Raw genomic sequence first — 18,523 nt, forward strand, 5'->3', positions numbered from 1 at the left:
ACCTGGCAGAAGTTCAATGTTAGTGCAATCCAAAAATCACAAGAGAATCCAGAGCTTTAATTCCAACAGTGATCAGTGCTGGTTTATTTAAAACAACAGAGCATTATTGGTCATCATTGGCCACTCGTTCAAAATGTCAGGGTCCAAACTATAGCTTGGTGGACCAAATTTAAACTGCACATAAAAGATTTAAGTTACAAAACAAGATACGTCACTAGGATACAAGCAACCACTCGTCAAGGATAAAGACAATGGCATGCAATCCAGTATCATAATTCTCTAGCAAAACAGAAAAGAGGTTTCCCCATCAACCAAGGCAAGGTCACCTAAGAAACACTTTTGGAACTTCAGATGAATCGGGGAACAGAAAAAACCCAGCATTAAGGAAAATCTAGGAGCTGAGTTTAATTACTAAGGCCTACACAGGTATGGCTTCCCAATAAGGGTCCCAACAGCTGTCAACCAAGAATACATGCATAAAAAAGATCTTTTTAAAAAACAAGGATATCAAAATGCCTCCGAACCATTTGCAATATTAAATTTCTTAAAGAAGAAGTTAATTTACTTATAAACCAAAACATAAAGGTCAAAGTCATTAGCTTAAGTAGTGAAAAATCGTCCGCAACAGTTTCATTATGGAAAACCTCAAAAGCAAAGACTTACATGTATTGTTCAAACACCTACAAACATTCGTACTGTTTCTGGCAGCAGTTCTTGAGATGCTTGACAAAAAAATGATGCAAGCTTGAGCTTTAAAATAAAACCATATCTAACCACATAAAGAGATAAAAGGCCAGTGACTGGCAAATTTGGCAAGAATTTTGAACATTTCTCCAGAAGAATTATTTAAAGCAGAAGGGAAAAGTTATTTCTAAAAAATTTATAAAAATAAAAAGAGAGAAGAAAATTATATGCACTCAACTTCCCTTGAAAAGAGAGTCTATAAAAGTAGAACTTGGCAAGAACTTTAAAAAAGATTACAAGAAATAAAATTTAAAAAGAATATTGATAGGAGAATGACACCGCATTTTATATTTAAGGGATATGCTGTCATTGCAGTTCATTTAAGACAATTTAAAAAACTCTTAAGAAAATCTTTTCTACACATGCACTGGGTGGGTTTTGAACCCACAACCACCTCCTCCACCTAGCTCTTAGGAGGGGAGAAGGTGCCATATGAGCTGGAGCTCATTGGTCTCTCAAGAAATTTTGGAATTGTTCTGCACATATTTGAATTATAGATTCAGCTTGAACAAACTGTGTTGTTTGCCTTGAATAGGCATAAAATTCATATCTTTTAAAATACCGCTAGGACGAATGAAAAAAATATCATGAAGAGTATACTATCAGAGCTGCAAAAAACCTCAACTCAGCAACATATTCCACGATTATCTATGAGAAGAAAGGAAGATTTTCAAAGGAACCTTCATCAGATAGCAGGATTCCCACAAATATGCACCAAGGTACTAGCCTAAGAAGACACTAGACATACACATATGAACTAGGAAGATTTCTCCAGGGCTGCATAATTAGAGTAAAATGGATGCTAAGTGTATTTTATTTTTCTTTCCTTTTTTTTTTTCCGTTTTTGATAAGAGGATAATGTAAGTGTTAGTGATGGTATTGTCATAGCAGAACTAGGAGCTGATAAGACTGACTCATTAGGCTAGAAGGGTTTGAAGATCATAATTTGCTTTGAGAGGGTGTATATCAAAAGCCCCATAGCATCCCTTTTTATTTACCACTTTTAAGGCTACAATGGTACACATACTTTTTTTTTTTGATAGGTGGTACAAATACATTTCATAGAATCTAAGCATTCAGGAGATTGAAAGCTATCTAATTCAACTAGGCATCATGGAGTCACACATACAAAGAAGAGGTGAATTGAGATGTTAACAGTCAATGATCCTTTCAATTGTAGATCATGTCCTACTTCAAGTGAAGACTTTCTTATCTGATTCCAAATCTCCAAAGGTTTTCTTGTTCATGTGTCTTCTTGCTACAGAAACATTGATGTCAAACTAACTCAAAAGAGAAGATGGATGCTTCATTCATTTTATGAACTTGAAACTGAAGCAAACTAGTTAGCCAAGGCCAAGACTTGGACCAATCAAGACATACTAAACTTGACCTATGCCTAACCAGCTACAGGCAATAAGATACCCTTAACCAGCATTATGAAAAAAATGTTCATGTCTAAAACAAGTAACCTTTATCCAAACATTAAACAAATGAAGACTTACCTAAATAACTTTCAAGTTATTCCAACCTTGAAATCATAACAATTTAAAATAACTTTAACTCACTTCACAGCCCCTTAAATTCTGCCCAAGCCAAATTAAATGGAGAGAAAACAAGGACCACAAGTTCAAGTACTAGACAATTTGGATGCAAAGGAGACAACTTCAAAATTCTTATCAAAAAAGGAAACAACTTCAAAATCATAACCAAGTATGCGATCATGTATAGGCCATTGGTCTCTACCAGAAAATAGCCCAAGAGGTTGGCTACAACCTTCTTTGTGATTAATTTTGAATTACCTAACCAACGGAAATTTATGCACAAGAAGATACAAGTAGATCTTGAATTCATTACATTATTTTATAAGTAATAATGAAATTTATTGAAGAACTGAAAACTTCATATTCACGACGAACACAAAGCATCTAAAAAAATTACAGAAAATCTAAGGGAGTTTTGAAACTCAAGAATGGAAGTACAATGAGTAAAACCCAAAGCCCTAGACCAATCAACTAGGACTGATTGATCTAAAGAGCTCTCAGCCCCCTCAAAACCCCGAGTATTCCACTCCTTCCATAATAACAATATCAAACAGGCCGGCACAAGATTCCATACATCCGAGGCATATTTACCAAACCAGTTTCTCAAACCAAATAAAAAGTTGCTCAATCAATGGCATCACCCACTAAATCTCAAACATTTTTAGAAAATGCACTCCACAAAGCATATGCAACATCACAATAGAGCAATAGATGATTCCCCCCAGTCCACCGCACAGATAACACCAATCAACTAAATAGAACCCCCTCTTGATAAGATTATCTATAGTAAGAATCTTAACCCAAGAAGTTGTACACAAAAGAACAATACACTCTGTGGGGCCTCAATACACTAAATCCTCATCCAAGAAAAGGAATGAGCATTGATACCGTTAATTGTCTCATAGTAAGACCAAACATCAAAATTACCACTCCCATTCAAACGCCATCTCATCTTGTCAAACCCCCCCCCCCCCCAGTCACCTAAGAATAAATATGGTCAAAAAAGGAATGCACAATACTCCAACTCCTAAATATGAAAGTCTCTGTGGAAATGTAAATTCCAACTCCCAGCCACCCCATCCACATGATAATCCAACACGGCTGAGACTAAAGCCTCCCTATCCGCTGAATGCTCAAACAGATCAGGGAATAGGTCCTTCAAAGGAAGGTTTCCACACTATTAATAGTACCAAAACCATATCAATTGCATTACCATAATGAGAGAGAGAAACAGAGAGAGAAATTAAGTGAGAAAAGCATGACAATGGTTTCGATAGGAGAATCTTTTTTCCAAATATAGGTAATGTCATGGAGGTAGAACAAGATACATCAACTTGATGTGCTCCAAGCATCTATCAATAATCTATGATCCAAGTCAAGACAACAAGATATTTTGTAGAGATTTAATAAGCTTTTTACAATGCAAGGACAAAGAAAAGATCGTAGAATCTTCCTACAAGAAGCTACTTTTTTTATAAGTAAATGAATCATTTTATTCAAACAAAAAAAACAACACAGCCACTGTACATAGAGAGGTTGTTAAAATTTCAACGAAGAGTAAATAAGTCCAAAAATTCCAGTAAATTAGAAAAGGAATGGCCACCTAAGGCAGCCATCCAGTCATAAAGGGTACCTACAGGAAGCTAATATTTCATTTTATTCATCAAATATTTTACAATTCCCAAGAATCATGAGTTTCATTTCACATGGCTCACTAGAATCTGGATGCCTGCAAGCAGTGCCATGAAACAATTTGAGAATCTGTATTTCCATGTCTTAGGTTTTTTATTTTCAAAAAAGAAATTAAATGTCAAAATTTAGACAAACACAAACATGTGAAGGCTATCATCTATATACTAAACTTGATTAAGCAATTCATTTTATTTAACCTTTTAAAATCTTCAACAACCAAAAAGAAGGACATCCTTAAATTCCTAAATAGTACTTTCTTTTTTGTAAGTTGTGGCCCCAAGGGAGGGGTATAGGGAGAGTCAAACTGGTGATCTCCATTTATTAGCACAGTAGAGTACTATTCTACTATTACCAAAATTAATGCTAACTATAGCAGTAAACAATTAACCAAAGAACTCAGGTTCTTTTTATTTTTCATTTTAAATTTGTAGTAAAGTAAATAGTTCATATTTGCAGATAAGTTAAGAAAAAGTTCTATTTGATAAGTTAATTAAAAATTTTAAAATAATGCATTCTTTAAGAATGATATTGAAAAATGCCACCACCACCTAAATTATCATAGGAACCACGTCTTCATAACCATCCTTTACGACATCATTAATATCACAAAATTTGGGGTTACCATGTCGCCATTATTATAACCACCTTCACCAACATAACCACTTACACTTGTACTACACAATGAAACCATTGCTCCTCTGCCAACACCAAAAATTATCAACAATATCTTTAAAATCTCCATTACTACTATCACATACTATCTACCATAACTATTACAGACCATGCCACACGCCATCACCACTACCATTTCCAGTACTCCCACTGAAATTATTGCAACCAACAACACCAAAAGATGTTCACTGACATTCCCCTTCATGACAGGTTTTCATCATTGCCACTATTAATGCTAAAATTACCACCAGGTTGTTGGCTCCACAATATATTGTCACCATCAACTTCTTTTATTGGTAAGGCAACTCTTCCCCTACTTCAAATCCAACCTAATTAACTCAAGCAAATTTTTTTTTTTTTTTTCACTCTTATATCCCCAATCAACTCTTTATTTCGCTTTTTAAATCACCTTCCAAAGCTTGGAGCTTCCTAGCAAGTACATAGCTAGCCAAGCCTACCACTCCTTGAAATCTCTACAAAATTTGGTTCCCTTAGACACCTGTTCTCAAATTTAAATGAACTTCTTCCCCTTCACAAACTGCCACAGCCTAGAAAAACATAATGATGATATGAAACAAGCCCAGGTAGCAACCAATGAACTGCGAAAAAATTCTTTTCCACAACATTGAAGCTTGAAAATGAAAAATACAAGAAATGGAAGTAAACTCCTAACCTTACCCTAGGTGAAAAAACCCTTTTCAAGAAGAATATCCAATAATTCTGACACATTAATGAAATCTGAGAAATTAAGCATTGTCCAAGAGAATCTCTCACAACCCCAGCTTACTAATGGGAATGCTACTACATTAAAGCCAACCGAACACCACACTATTGTCCATCTCTTCTTACCCTCTTGCATTTCTTCCCATAAATCTTTTAAAAGTAAAATAAATTTTATTCAAGAGCAGAAATAAGAGTAAACACAAAAAATATTTATTGGCCTGCTCCAAAAGAATTGCAACCCAAAATCAAAAGGTTTAAAAAGTCATTAGGCTTATTTTTAACACAAGATGATTTGGCTACCTGATTTGAGCCCAATAAAATAACATGTTAATGAGTTTTTTTTTTTTTTTTCCTTTCTTTCTCCTACAAAATTTGTACTACACACTTTGCACTTTACTTTCATAATTACAAATTTCTTTTCTATACTATGAATAAAAAATGACAATATAAACACATGTTAATTTGATCTATTTAGTGTCTATTTAGAAACAACTTATTTAGTTTTTTGCTGAAAGTGTGCTAAAATATACTCGTATTTTGAAAAAGTAAGGAAAAGTTTTAAAAAAATTGAGGTTTTAAAAAGTTGTACATAAAAGCTAAAAAGCAAAAATCAAACTTATAAGCTAGTCCTAAATACACACTTAGTTAGCTTGGCTAAATATTATTACATAAGTGATATTAAATTAGTCATTAGTTGAATGTGTTATGAATTTAATGAATACAACTTTCATATATGTATATCTATAATTTTTTTATAAATTTTATTTGGTGTTTGTGTATCTTACTATACACAATATGAAAAAATGAAATTCAATTTACAATACAATTCAAGTTTGGACAACTATGCCGGTCCTATACTCACTGCTTAGTAATACTGGAATTGATGATACATGGATTGGAAGTAGAAGACAAAAGACAATGGGATGTCATACCTGATTGGGCTAAAGTGGAACCAGATGAAGAAGCATTTCAATAATGATGAGCTAGGAATTGCGCATGCTCGTCCTTATATATAGAGATCAAATATGTCTGCTTGACAGTAATGAAGATCCTGATCCAGGAGTGGATTCATCTTGAGTGAATGCCTGATTGGTAGACTCAGAGGGCTTGCCATGGAGGTCTCAACCATAGTCGATGGTATGATTGTAGCTCCCATAGTGCATGCACTTCTTAGGTTCCCAATTTCTAGAACATCCACCTCCCTTTAATCCACCATGCGCACTGTGTGGCCTCCTAATGATCCATCAAAACTACCACAAAAGGCAACAAGTACAGGGCACTCGCTAAAAACGGTGGCAAATTTAGAAATAATGGAATGCTGACATCAGAAGTAAACTTCATGAATAGACGGAACGTCAAAGCTACATAGAATCTGAGCATGAATCAGCTCAAATTCATATCGGTCCACTAAGAAATCAAACTACATCCATATCCTGGCGACCCTTCTCCATACAGTCCCATGACTTGAGAATACTAGCATGCTAAACTCTACTTGAAGCAAAATGGAAAGCATGATAGGGCTAGATATTGTTCTAGTGAAACGAAACACTTGAATCTATAAGGAGTTCCTTAAATCCACACACACACACACCAAAAAAAAAAAAAAAAAAAAAACAACAACCTTAAAACATCTAAAATCAAGAAAATAAAATCTTTAATGCTAAAATAACGAAAATTACATAAAATTTCAAGGCTTAACAAACAATAAAAATATTAAATCTCATATCTTGTCCTACATCAGACCCCTCCACTTAAATGAAACTCTGAACTCAAGGTTTTTTCTGGAAATTAAAATCTTTCGCTACAAATGAATAGATATTTTGAATATTTTGATAACTTGATCCAGCTTTGGAAATTGTATCCTTGAGATATTGTAGCATAAAATTTCTTTTGATTGGCCTTCAATTGATTTACAACATCAATTAACAACGGATTGAAAATTTGTGGAAGGACTTAAGTGTTCTAGAGAATATGGAGGAGAGTAGGGGATTATCAGCGGAGGAAAGGGTAGAAATGGAAAGAATTCGTGAGTAGTTAGAAAAAGCTACTCTATTGGAAGAAATATGTTGGAGGCAAAAATCTAGAGTTCTCTATGTTAGGGAAGGAGACAAGAATACTAAAATTTTCCACCGTATAGCTAACTCTTATAAGAAGGTTAATTTTATTGATAGGCTTATGGTGGATGGAGTGTTGTCTTCGGACCCGGCTGCCATAGCAAATTGTATCTCTCAATTTTATAGGCAGCTTTATTTTGAGGATGTGGCTCATAGACCTGTCTTAGATGATGTGGATTTTTCTAGTATGTCGGTGGAAGATTCAAGTTGGTTAGATAGGCCTTTTGAGGAAGAAGAGGTGTTTGGGGTTATCAATAATTTTAATGGTGATAAGGCACCTAACCCGAATGGCTTTTCCATGGCATTCTTTCAGTCTTGTTGGGGTGTTTTGAAAACAGAAATTATGGTTGTATTCCAAAATTTTCATACTCAGGCAGTCTTTGAGAAGTGTCTTAATGCTTCGTTCCTTGCTCTTATTCCCAAGAAAGTGGATGCTGTGGAGGTCAAGGACTTTCGGCCTATTAGCTTAGTTGGTGGGATTTATAAGATTATTTCTAAGGTGTTGGCTAATCGGCTTCGTAGGGTGGCGCATGAGCTTATTTCGGATTCACAAAATGCTTTTGTGAAGGGCAGATAGATTTTGGATTCCGTCTTGATTGCTTCTAAATATATTGATAGTAGATTGAAGTCAGGAGTTCTAGGTGTTTTGTGTAAATTGGATATGGAGAAGGCGTATGATCATGTGAGTTGGGATTTTTTAATATATATGCTTCACCATTGTGGTTTCTCAGAGAAATGGAGAAAATGGATAAGGTATTGCATTTCAACTTTAAGGTTTTCTATTCTGATCAATGGTAGTCCATCTGATTTCTTTGGAAGTTCTAGGGAGCTTCGGCAAGGGGATCCTTTATCCCCTTTGTTGTTTGATATTATGATGGAGGCATTAAGTCGTATGTTGGATGTGGTTGCCTCCGCCGGGCAATGCTCAGGCTTTTTTGTGGGTAGTACGGCTGGTCCATCAATGATGGTGTCTCATCTTTTATTTACAGATGACACTCTGATTTTTTGTGATGCTGAACCTTCTCAGATTGCTAATTTGAGGGCAATTCTTGCTAGATTTGAGGAGGTGTCAAGGCTTCATATTAATTTGGGGAAATCTTAGTTGGTACCTGTTGGTAGGGTACACAATTTGGAGGCGTCAGTGGGTCTATTGGGGTGTGGGCAGTCTGCTTTGCCCTTGAAATATTTGGGCCTTCCATTAGGTGCAAAATTTAAGGATTTATCTGTTTGGAATCCTATTCTAGAGAGAATGGAGAGGAGCTTAGCAGGTTGGAAGAGAATGTATTTATCTAAAGGGGGTAAGGCGACACTCATTAAAAGCTCACTTTCGTCTTTACCTACATACTTTCTTTCCCTTCTTCCTTTATCGGGTAAGGTGGCAAAGCATATGGAGAAATTACAGAAAGATTTTCTGTGGAATGGGATTGATGATGAACCTAAAATACATTTAGTTAATTGGGCCAAGGTATGTAGGCCTTTGCGGGATGGGGGGTTGGGTATAAGACGGCTGGGAAACTTTAATTCTGCCTTGCTAGGAAAATGGTTGTGGAGGTATGGCATGGAGACTGATGCTTTATGGAGGAGGGTTATAGAGGCAAAATATGGGAACATTTGGGGTAGTTGGTGTACAAAAAAGGTGACAAGTCCTTATGGGGTTGTGGAGATAAATTAGAAGTGACTGGTTGAACTTCTCTAAATTCCTTGTTTATGATGTGGGGGATGGTACTAGAGTGAAATTTTGGAAGCATGTGTGATGTGGGAATTGTACTCTCCAAGAGGCCTTTCCGGAGCTTTATTGCCTTAGTAGATCAAAGGATTCCTTGGTGGCTAAAGTTATGAGTTGGTCTGTGGGGAGGTTTCACTGGAATGTGCAATTTTGTCGTCCACCACAGGATTGGGAAGAAGAAGCCTTTGACCGGTTATGGGGTTGGTCTATTCTTCGACAATGCGGGGGTTTGGCCCAGATAAGGTTTGTTGGAAGCCTACAAGGAATAGAGGTTTTGAGGTTAGAGGTTATAATAGCTCCTTCTACCCTCCTACTTTTGTTTCCTTTCCATAGAGAATGATATGGCAATCAAAGGTTCCACCAAGGGTGGCTTTCTTTTCTTGGTCTGTTTCCTTAGGTAAGATCTTAACAACAGACAACTTTCATAAAAGACGAGTGATAGTGCTTGAATAGTGCTATATGTGTAAGAGGTGTGGGGAGTCGGTGGATCATCTTCTACTTCATTGCTCCATAGCTTGGGAGTTGTGGTCTTTGGTATTCTACTTGTTTGGTATTCAATGGGTTATGCCTCATACTGTTCTTGAGTTGTTTAAGGCTTGGCAAGGAAAGTTTGTGCAACATCGTCACATTGATGTTTGGAAATTAGTGCCTCATTGCTTGATTTGGTGCATTTGGCGTGAAAAGAATGCTAGGAGCTTTGAGGGTTGTGAACATTCTTTGCTGGAGATTAAGTCTTTTTTCTTACACGCTCTCTTTGAATGGAGTGTGGTCTTTTCTCACTTTTCTTGTTCTTCCTTTTCTATTTTTCTTGATCGTTGTTGTTTTGTTTCCTAATTAGTGCCCCCATAGTACATCCACAATGTACTCGGTTTGGCAATTTTTCTATTATTAATAATATTCTTACGTTATTTATCAAAAAAAAAAAAAGTATGGAACATCATTAAAATTGCAAACATGTCGGTTGATAGATTGATTATAAGCAAGGTCTTTGATGCGTATTCCTCTACCATCATCATGATCTCTTTTGCCTTCAAAACCAAGATCAATGAGCATGTTGAGAATCTCACAGAATCCACGAGTCATCCTCTCATCATGAACTTGAATAGCCACCATGAGAGCTTTCACCCCATGATCACTATGAATTAAGGTGGTTATTTTGGTCGTCACCTTTTGCCATATCAAGATACTAATGAGCTTTGATACCAATTGACACAAAACGAAAGGTGTGATAGGGCTAGATATCATTATAGCTTAACGAAACCCTTATATCCGTAAGGGATTACTTGAATCCATAAGGAAAACCTAGAATCCACCAAAAAAAGAGAAACTTCTTAGAAATTTTCTATATGAAATTTTTTGAAGTTCAATTTTCGGTCTACATATTGCACGCCTATTTAAAGGCTCCAGATTTCCAAGTAAAAATTTCTAAAAGAGATTCTATTTGATACCTACCATAATAGGGCCCTAATTTGACTAGAAAAACCTTAAAAACAACTACAATTAAGGAAATAAAATCCTAAATGCTAAAATAACGAAAATCACATAAAAATTCAAAAATTAACCAAAGATAAAAAATTAAATCCCATTTCTTGCCCTAAATCACTAATTGCCTTGCTCAAGATTGAAGTACTACTTAAAGACATCATACAAATGAATGATATTCTCAGTTACATAATAGATGTGTTGCAAACACTCCTAAATGACCTTTGAAGATCAAAGATGCAACAAATTGCCCCACTATTGGGTTATATGCTAAATAGCATGAGAAACATGATAAGATTGTCCTCTTGATTTCAAATGCTTGATGGGGCAGTGGAGGTGAGAAAGATATTCAAGCCGTCTAAAATAGTAGCATCACTCACAAATCTTAAAAGATGATGGATTGTCATATAATAGATGATCAAATAATCCCTTTCCTCTTCAAGAATATCTCTACTGATCAGACCTAATAGTTGAAGTTCTTTCCATCGAACTTAATAGATCTCATAAGGGAACTCTTAGCGGTTAAGCTCAAGTCTAGTAGTCATAGTGCAAATAAACAAGTAGAAAATTCAAAAATGCAAGCAAGAAAGTAAAAAAGGATTAAGAAATGGCCTTAAAAGTCTTTGAATGAGATGAATAATAGTTGAACCAGCTAAAAACAACAAAGAATGTCGGGGGAAGAATCCGCAGGAATCGGATTTTTTGAGGAAAACATCGAGAGAGAATTGGATTTGGTTAGACAATGTGTGGTTGGTAAACAAGGATCGGTTTTTAGAAGGTACGGAATGTAATACAGATACACCCCCATGAGCTTTGGCAATGTTGTTGATCAATTCCATAATGAGTACTGTTTTACCCACTCCAACTCCCCCAAATAGTCCTATTTTTCCTCCACGGCAATAAGGGGCTAACACTAAAATGGCCTAAATAAGGTCTATTTTGGCCAAAAAAAAAACCACTTGAACCAACCAAACAAGCTTAATATGGGCAAGACAATCAACAAATAAAGCAGGCCCACAAGTAATTGGGAAGACCAACCCAACACCCAAACAACCACAAACAAACATAAAGCATGCCCACAAGTAATTGGGAAGACCAACCCAACACCCAAACAACCGCAAACAAACAGAAGATTTAACGACTACGACTATTCTTATCTAGGATAGAGAATAGTGAGCAATGCGAACCAAATAACTTTACCCAACCGATCCTTTTAGCCTTACTCGCTTTTAGCCTTACTCATTGAATAAGGTACATGGGTCTGCATTTCACCTAAACCAAAAACCAATAGGTGTCTTGGCCTAATGGTAAAACACAATCATCATGGAGCAAACATTATAGGTTCATATCTTGCTATTTTTTTATTAAAAAAATTTTGTAAAAAATATAGAAAACGGATCAAATATTTCTTTCTTTTTTCTTTTGTTAAAATCAACTCAATTGTTTATTCTTTGCATTCGAAGTCACTAAATTTGGAGAATGAGAATGTTAATCTACCACAATTGGGGTTGTGTGTTCTAGAACATTATTCCAATGGGGTTAAGGAGTCCAATAACTATGGTATGTTTTATGGTTTTAACAATTTAAAGAATGAGACATGACATTATTTTTTGGTGTTATAGTTGAGAACTAGTTTTTTGTTAGTTATATCTGCATAATACCTTAAAATGAGCAGTCACAACTATAACTTTTCATGTCCGCTTATATATTCATATCAACCTAGTAAATGCTCAATATAGGGCTTTAGGGTGCTCACAGGTTGGTATGGTTCACGTTGAGGGTAAACCCATCACTTGACTCAAGCATGATTGGGTTCAAAACAGCCGATCGATATGCATTGGATAATCGATGGGCGGCGAGGTTTTGGATTAATGGTTAGGCAAGTTGATTTCATTAGGTGCCAGTGAGTGATGAATACACTGGAAGTTCCACCAAAAGTCTAGTTGTAAATGAACCACCAACGCACTTTGATTCTAGCACAAATGAGATGAACCAAGGTAAAATACGATAGACTTGAAATCGATTGGATTCAAGAACAACGGCTAGAAAGTATGTGACGACTTCATATAAACACATTTGGAGAGAGAGAGAGAGAGAGAGGTGGGGGTAAACGAAAAGTTAAGGGAGATTGGGAGAGACACATGTCAAAAGAATAAAATAAAATAAAGATACGATCTTAAATAAAACATTTTTCTTTTTGAAACGACAAACTATTTTACTAGATCACATACCCAGAATAAACAAATTTGATTTCTTCTTTAATATTTTTATTTTGCGCTAATTATTGTTAAACAAGTTGAGTTAGACATTGTCATTACTAGACAATCCTATTTGGTCAAATACCTAGCGGAAAACTCCTATGTTCCTTTCATTACAGTATTTTTGAACAAGTTCCTATATAACAAGCCAGAAGGCTTTCTTATTGATGATAGTAACGATATCAACCATGATCTTGATATGGAGCTGGAGCTTCTAACTCTGACAAATGCGCTAACTATGGATATGATGTCGGAAATTGACCGATTTTATATCACCCTTATTCGAATTAGCAAAAACAATGTCTCCTTGCATAATATGGATTCCAAAGTCCAAACATTCATGATTTAGATGTTAATGAGTCAAATTATTTATCCCTCAATCTATTAGTGAACCATCTCTCCAAGGATTGTGAAAGACATTCCATTAGAAATATTCTTGTTATTGCATTGAAATCACAATTTCAATTATAATTATGAAATGGTGAAATCATGTTTTTAAAACACGATTTCAGCTATGTTTCATACACACAGTGTATAACTATCATTACGCTTTGTTTTGCTATTATATTTCTACAAATGTTATGGTATTATTTTATTCATAAATGTTTGTACTTTGTAATCCCTCCCCCTTTCCAAAAACAGACACCAAAATGAAAAATTTTACACCCCATAGCTCACCTAAATACAAAGAGACAAACTGATGATGGTAGTACTAGTACTACTTTTTTCCTAAAAATATGGTACCACTACAATCGTGATAATATGGGAAAAAAACATTCTATATATAATTACCAACTACTAAGATGGACAGTGTGCAACTGTGCCATTTTTTATGTTCAAAATTAATCAAGTAAATCTAATAACTTAAAAAGTTACCAAACAATGCAACTAATCAACATGGTAACCAAGCATTTGTGTGTTTAACTGAAACAACCAGAAGGTGGGTAAAAAAAATATATACAGTATTCACAATATTTTATGCAGTTTTACTTTATAAAGTTAAGTGAACTAACCATGAATCATTCGTACGATTATAAAAGATTCCCTAACACCATAAAATATAGCATTCGTACAATTACAACAGAATACTATAGTCTATTTATCCTTAGTAACTAGGAGCAAAACGTTTATCCCGTAAAATAAAATTTCACATCTCGGTGAAAAGGGAAAACAAAAAAGTGAGTGCATCCAATAGGGTAAAGTTTTCAAGTTAAAGACTTAAAAAGCCATAAAAACAATGGACAACAAGTACTGTTCAACCATATAGAAACCAGCAAAAAAATATGTATAAAGATACCTCTCCAACACGAGAGAGAGAAAAAAAGACTCGTAGTTCTAACCTGGTTGCTGAAGATATATACTTATCTGCTTTCCTTTCCAACACACTCCGCTTCTCTTCCAATCAGTATCTAAACAAAAAAGTTCCAAAACGAAATTCATATGTAAATGTAGTACTCCAGGGGAATATATGTGTTGCTGAGTTTAGCTGAAACATTAAGGAATCTTACGAAACCGCTATAAGCTAGGGCCAGCAACGTGTTTTATACGCTGTCATTTTCCGACGGTTTCTCGGCAGCCAAACGGATCCTAAAAGAGAAACTGTCACGAAGTCATTTTAGTTCTCAACGTACAAAAATAGAAAACAATAGCAAAATTGAGATTATGTAAAAACCAAATCAAAGTGAACCAACAGCTGAAGCGAACGACATGGCAAAAAAGCAGGAACGGAAACCCTAAACTAGGTGAAGAAAAATCGAAAATTGAGGCAGAGAAATGGAGTAGTAGTCTGTGGACGAAGAGAAACCTAGAAAAGGAATATGCTATAGAGCGAATCGTACCTGTGAGAAAGCTGAGAAAAGTTGAGAGAGAAAGAAAGAGAGATAGAGAGAATGTGATGAAAGTGAAGAGAGAGAAAAAAATATCTGGGAGAGAGAGGGATTTAAATAAGAAATGTGGGGAAGAGAGATACAGAGACTAATAACTGGGGATGCCCCCACTAGATCTAATACGTAATCGTGGGGGTCCTTTTCTTGTTTTTTTTTTGGTTTTTTTAATTTTCGATTGCTTTTGGTTTTATTCGGTTATGCTATTTGTGTTTGGGAAGTAGGGACAGGTCGATGCTGCTTCATCGTAGCAAACAAGTAAATTTTGATCGTTTTCCAACAAAACGAAATAGGTATAAGTACTTGAGTGGCAGTAGCAATTCAATTTGATCTTGTTAGTCGGCTTCACTCTTGAGCCTCGACTTATGAATGGTTGCTCTCATATTGGATTTGTTCTAATAAATTATCAGACGGTTTTTTTTTTTTTTATTACCTGTAAATATTAAAAGATTCAGAATTTAGTTATTACTTTTTTTTGGGTCAAAAATACCTCTAAATTAATTAAACAATAATTTAAAAATGGGGTTAAAATAATAAATTGGCAAAAGAAAGTTATAGCACGTTTGGTACACTGTAATGATTATTACATGGGAATAGGAATAAGTATTACAAGGAATACATTAAGTAGGAATGTAATAAGTATTACTATTCATTAGTTTGGCGGCCATTTAGGAATAGAATCTTGAATATACATCCATAATTTAGTAGAATATAAAAAGAATGTGTAATTAAATCATTTTTAAGTCAAGTTTCATAAAATACACTTATTTTAGGGTGTTTAAAACAGAGCTAATAATTAACAACAAGGAAAATTTATTTTCTTTCTTTTTGAAGATGTGGCAACTAATGGCTTTTTAGGAAATTTTAAAAAAAAATTATTATATAAGATGAATGAATAGATATTCAATACTTTTGATAAAGAATCATTATTCCTTATTTTGAAGAATAGCTATTCATAATAAATAACTATTCATTGTAATAAAAATATAACTGTAAGGACACAATTCTCTGGCGGCCCAATAAGGATGTTGGGCTCGCATACGAAAGATCCCTCACAATATGATTTGTAGAGAGTGGACTTGAAAAGCTAGCCGTTGGCCAAGTGGCGTTGTCCGGTCATGGCTTTAGAGGAATCTACGTAGAAAAAGGGGATTGGGTATGAACATTTAAGCCCTGAGGCGTCGTACCCCGTGGGATGGAGCTCCTCGGAGTTGATCCGAGGACCTGTTGAGGTCTTCTCTCGGTTGCCCAACGACGGACTTTCTTCCATGAAGTTCGGTGTTCCTGAGATGTTTTCCCATGTCGTCTCTCTTTTTTCGGAGGTGGAAAAAGGGGGCCTCACTCAGATCTACTTACTTCCTTATTTTATACTAACTTGCATTCATTGCCCTTCGTCCACGTGTAGGGTCAATCTTTACGAACACTGACATTTGTCCCATCAGTCCAATCCCGGAATTGTTGGGGATGGTTTGATAAAGCTGCAGAGTACGGCTCTGTCAGGCGTCGGGCCTTATCTAGAAGGGTAGTATGGATAACTTCCCCAAGATATTCTGGATTTCCTTACTAATTCGTCCCTATACCAGTTTTGCCCCTTTATTCTGGTGGGATTATGGATCTGCCGAGGACTAAACTGTCCTCGGCTGCTTCCCAAAAATTGTTTTGTGCTCTGCGTTGTAGAGCTTGGGCCACAGCTCTCCTCGGATTGGGCCTTCGGACGCTCTAAGGATAAATGGGCCTGGTCCACGAATTGTTGGGCCCCACAATAGCCCCTCAAAACCCTTCTGTCCGACTTCCGGGTTGGAAAGGAGGGTTTTGGCAAACCCGGGCCCTCAATATGGCCCATTTAATTTGACCCCGCATTTATGTGAGCGGTTTTCCGCCTGTCCACGAAGTTAGCCGTTTTTCAAGGGAGTCCGTTTAATCTGCTCGTGATCTGCTCCTGCCGATTGACTATCCCAGACACGCCTTTAGTAAATCCCCTTTACGAGGCTCATTTATGTCCGGCGGCTCATCTGATAAGGTGGGGAAGCAGAATGGACGCCTCTTTTTCTTCAGATTCTTTTGGAAACTTTGAATGCGTTTAATTCCCTCTGTTTGGTTCTTCCTATAAGAAGGCAAGCAGGAGGCAATCACTTTCGTACAGACTCCTCCCCTTCCTTCTGAGATCTGAAACCCGTAGCCTCTTTTAGCGTCTGCTTAGCCTGTTTGTTATACATCATATCCGTACACGTCCTCCATAACGAATGATGAAGGAAACACACTCCTCCTCAAAACACCATATCCTGACAAAACTTGAAATGGCTCGGTCAGGGCAAGGGTGGCGCAGACTTAAGATCTGTCCCGCCTCTCTTTTAGCCAAAATCCGAAGCAGGGGCTCGTCATGTCGAATTCTCGGCGTGACTGAGTCGAGAACAACCAAGACCAGCACCACCCGGCTCCTCACGAGCGTACCTAATATGGCACCAGCGTGTTAGGAGTCAGGGCTGAGGCAGGGGCTAAGTGCTTCTGCTTCTCCCTCTTTTGCTCCTTTTCTTTCTTTTTATCTCTTCTCTCTTCTTCTCCTCCTTCCTTACTCATGTCCTCCATCTTCTTCATCCATCTCCTCCATCTTCTTCATTGATTTCTTCCTTACTATTTCCTTCTTCTTCGTTTTTTTTTTTAAAGTGAGTTCTTCTCTTAGTATGAGCAGCTATGAGGCAGAGATCGGAGGGACCTTGAAGACAAGTTTAAAAAGGCGCTTGACCGTTTGCTTATCTGTACTGTGGATGTTAGTACTGCTTCGGCAGCCCCTCTTTTGTATAGGCTGGTTGAAGCCTCTCTTTGTATATTGTAATAATTTTTCATATTAATAAAACTTGTTTCTATTTCACTTTGCATGTTCGGTCTCTTTGTTTTTTATAAATTTGTAAGCGCCGCTCGGCACAATCATATAGCATCTAAATCAATGACGACTAAGACCAAAATACTTAATAATAAAAAGATGTTGCCATAACTTTAATGGAAGTGCCTGGCATGATAAGGCAGACCAATAAAAAGTAATACTTACCCCCCTGGCTTGGGTCCGAGGACCATGCAAGGCCTTGGTTCTGTCCAAAACTTTAATAATAATAATGTTTTGTACTTGGTTTCCCCATAGGCTTGAGTCCGAGGACCATACAAGGCCTTGGTACTGTCCAAAACTTTAATAATAATAATGTTTTGTACTTGGTTTCCCCATAGGCTTGAGTCCGAGGACCATACAAGGCCTTGGTCCTTTCCAAAACTTTAATAATAATAATTTTTTGTACTTGGTTTCCCCATAGGCTTGAGTCCGAGGACCATACAAGGCCTTGGTTCTGTCCAAAACTTTAATAATAATAATGTTTTGTACTTGGTTTCCCCATAGGCTTGAGTCCGAGGACCATACAAGGTCTTGATTCTGTCCAAAACTTTATTCCCTCCCCTTTTCTTTTTGCACCTGTCTTTCCTCAGGTGTCTCATAGGTTGCCGAGCAGGAAGTTGTCCTCGGTAATGGTTATTCCTTGGTTTGGGCCATAGTCCGTAGGCTTCCATGCAGAACGGGCCTGGGCCGCAAATTTATTAGGCCCACAGTTTTAGAGGCATTTCCGTAGCCTTTGGTCACGCGGTACTTTTTGGCGTCCCAGTATTCGAGGTGCGCCTTTACGAGGCTCCTTTTAATCTCAGGGTT

The 18,523-nt window shown here is 36.5% G+C and overlaps 1 long non-coding RNA gene across 14 annotated transcripts in view; it reads right to left on the reverse strand.

The window, feature by feature from the left end:
* Positions 1-14,973, reverse strand: part of LOC115972032 — a 31,521-nt gene extending 16,548 nt beyond the window's left edge. Inside the window, exons 1-5 of one of the 14 annotated variants that reach the window (XR_004087385.1) lie at positions 14,791-14,969; positions 14,461-14,551; positions 14,293-14,361; positions 6,305-6,622; positions 3-174 (exon numbers count right to left, since the gene is read on the reverse strand). This is a non-coding gene — a long non-coding RNA (uncharacterized LOC115972032). The other 13 variants (XR_004087389.1, XR_004087391.1, XR_004087390.1 and 10 more) reach the window with 13 other exon arrangements.
* Between the last annotated feature and the right edge of the window lie 3,550 nt (positions 14,974-18,523).

This window comes from Quercus lobata, chromosome 12 (genome assembly GCF_001633185.2).
Source record: "Quercus lobata isolate SW786 chromosome 12, ValleyOak3.0 Primary Assembly, whole genome shotgun sequence".
In the NCBI taxonomy this organism is placed as follows: domain Eukaryota; kingdom Viridiplantae; phylum Streptophyta; class Magnoliopsida; order Fagales; family Fagaceae; genus Quercus; species Quercus lobata.